Below are 3384 nucleotides of genomic sequence, written 5' to 3'. Positions count from 1 at the left end.
TTGATGTGACCCAATCAAAGCCCTAATCATAATTTAATCATGCACAGGTCCAGACCAGTTTACAAACTTAATCCAATATCTATTCTTGGAATTCATGGCTATATCAAACTCCACCCTCTGAATTCCAAAAATACATTACAATATTAAAACAAACCTTAAATCAGTATCGATGCAAGTACTAAACCACATCATAATCAATTTAAAGAAATACAGTTTGTCCTGGGGCAAAGTCCCTTCTGCTACAGAACTCTGAAACTTACAAAACAATCTACTTCCGATACACAAATGGACAAACAAAGGATAAACATTTTCATTTTGATAAGGAGAAATTGGGAGGGAAACAAGAGTTATGGGTCCAGAACAGTTTAGTAAGCCTGTAGGGCATCCTCTATTCGATTTCAAAGCCTGAGAGTCATTCTTAAGATGATGGTTTCTTCTCCTTGGGGCCTTATGGGAACCCATCCTTTCCACAGGTTTGCCCAATGGCCATTTTTTTGGTTCCAACCTCATCAAGGATCTGGGTGTCAACCAAGCTCCAGACCTCACCCTGGAAGAGCATTGGGGTGATTGCCACACCTTATCCAAACTTTGAATTAGATATTTAACCCCTTAGTACAGTGAGGTGAGGACAACATCCTCCCTAACCATTAGCATACTGGCTCAACTCTCTCAGAGCAACGGGTTTACCACCTCACCTTCCCTAACCTTTGGCATATAGGCTCAGCCCTCTCAGAGTAACAAGTTAACCACCTGGCCTTTTTCTCTAATCCAAGGGGGACAGGCACATCCCTCTCAGACCTATGGGGTGCTGACCTTCACTGCCCAAATCCTTGAGGAATGTGCTCCACCCTCTCTGTACCATGGGGCAGGGGAAAACTTTTCCCAAACATTGGGTGGGAACATCCACCCTCTTCAACTGATGGGGCAAACTCACCCTCTCTGTACACACAGGTGGGGTTCCTATCTTGGCCAATGATGATCTCTTAATTCCAGTTCTCAGCTTCCATGGTTTTCCTCTTAAAGCTGTTTCTCCTTTGATCTTTCCTATCCATGTCCCTTTTAGTCAAAGCTGACACTGGTTTTGTTCATACAGCTCTCTCAAAAAGGTTGTTGGTTTAGCATGCAAGGGATCCAAGCCTTCAAACATTAAGATTTTCCACAAGTTTTTCTTTTTTTTTTTTTAGATTTTTATTATTTTTATTTATTTAATTCCCCTCCCCTCCCCCGGTTGTCTGTTTTCTGTGTCTTTTTGCTGCGTCTTGTTTCTTTGTCTGCTTCTGTTGTCGTCAGTGGCACGGGAAGTGTGGGTGGGCAGCGCCATTCCTCGGCAGGCTGCTCCCTCCTTCGCGCTGGGCGGCTCTCCTTATGGGTGCACTCCTTGCACATGGGGCTCCCCTAAGCGGGGGACACCCCTGTGTAGCACGGCACTCCTTGCGCGCATCAGCACTGCGCATGGGCCAGCTCCACATGGGTCAAGGAGGCCTGGGGCTTGAACCGCGGACCTCCCATGTGGTAGACGGACGCCCTAACCACTGGGCCAAAGTCCGTTTCCCTCCACAAGTTTTTCTGAGATAACTTCATCTTCCATCCTGATTTACAAGTTCCAAATTTACTTAAGTCCTCCAATGGGGCACTTTCATCTGGGAGCTTGATTTCCAGAGGCTTAGAATTTCCAGAACCAGTTTCTGTTTTTTTGTGCCTCACAGTTCAGTCCTCAGTATATCTCTCTCATCTAGCATTTTGCTATAAGCTGTAAGTGGAAACCAAGCTGCATTCTCCAGGTTTACTTTGGAAATTTCTTCAACTGAATGCCCAGGCTCACCATTTTCAAATTCTTCCTTCCATAAAATACCAGGAGTTATTCTTGCTAAGTTCTCTGCAACTTTAAAACACAGATCACCTTTCCTCCAGTTTCCAATAATAGTTTCATCATTAACTACTAAGGCATCATAAAAAGTCTCTGTAGCATGCATATTGTTATCAACAGTCTCTTCAAAGCAATCTAGACATTTTCCATCAAGCATCTCACAATGTACACACATGCCTAGGTGCAGACCTGTTTAAAAAAACATAAACCAATATTTATTTTTGAAATTCAAAACTATATCAAACTGCTATACCATCTCATTGAATTTATTAAGGAGATTTGTTTGAACCTCTGTTATTAGTTGCCTCATCTTCTTCATGTCATCTGAAGATTTATCTTGTTCCTTTAACTGGGCCATATCTTCCTGCTTCTTGATATGGATTGTAATTTTTTGTTGGTGTCTTTGGATCTGGCTTACTAGATGTATTTACTCTGGGTGCAGTTTCTTTCTTTAGTTTAGGGCTTTGTTGCCCATTCTCCCTTGCTGGTTGTTTAGTAGGAGCTGAGAATGTAGTTGTGTGCTCTAAGCTGGGGAGGCTCAAGCTCCCTGCATTGCCCCAGTGGACAATTCAGTGGTATTAATTACATTCACAATAGTGTGCTACCTTACCAACATCCATTACCCAAACTTTTTCATGACCTGTAGTATTTCATATTGTTCATGAGTTCCAAAATTAGGTGTTGGATTATGTTTGTAAACTGGTTTGTCCCTCCAGGCATGTTAGAATATATTGGATTGAGAGGTTTTGCTTTTACTTAATTAAATAATGATTAATGCTTTGATTGGTCAACATCAGTAGGACATTGAGAAACTGCACTGCAGAGAAGGGAGTTGGAGTTTTGAGCTGAAGCCCCAGGAAGTAAGCCCACAGAGGAGCATGGTTGTGAGGAAAGAGAAAAGGCCCTGGGAAGAGGAACAAGCTGTTCACCTGATAGTCTATCGCTGGCCTTGTGGAGCTAGCAGAGGCACTGAGCCCAGGGAGGAACAAGCCCCGGGGAGAGAGGAGCCCAGAAAGCATGAACCCTCATGGATGTCGGCAGCCATCTTGCTCCAACACTTGACAATAGACTTTGGTGAGGGAAGTAACTTATGCTTTATGGCCTGGTAATTGTGGGCTTTTACCCCAAATAAAAACCCTTTATAGAAGTCAACAGATTTCTGGTTACTTTGCATCAACACCTCTTTGGCTGACTAAAACAGAATTTGGTACTGAGGAGTGAAGAAGTGCTTTTGCTATTACCCAAAATGCTAGAACGGTTTTATAAATGGGTGTAGGGGTAGCTAGAGGCCAATAGTTAAGTGGCCTAAGTGGCCTGCATACTTCTTTCCTATATCTGGGATGCAGTGACACAACATAACTGCACTCTGCTCCTGGGGGATAAACTTGATCCAACTCACCCATATGCCAGCTAATCAGTATATATAACATGATAGGTATGCCACTGTAAGAGCCAATCATATATTCTGATAGTATTAACATAAAAGCAACTCCCATGTAAACAGAGTAGCAGAGAGA

The sequence above is a fragment of the Dasypus novemcinctus genome, chromosome X, assembly GCF_030445035.2.
Source record: "Dasypus novemcinctus isolate mDasNov1 chromosome X, mDasNov1.1.hap2, whole genome shotgun sequence".
NCBI lineage: Eukaryota > Metazoa > Chordata > Mammalia > Cingulata > Dasypodidae > Dasypus > Dasypus novemcinctus.
Note: the sequence above shows the minus strand (reverse complement) of the source record.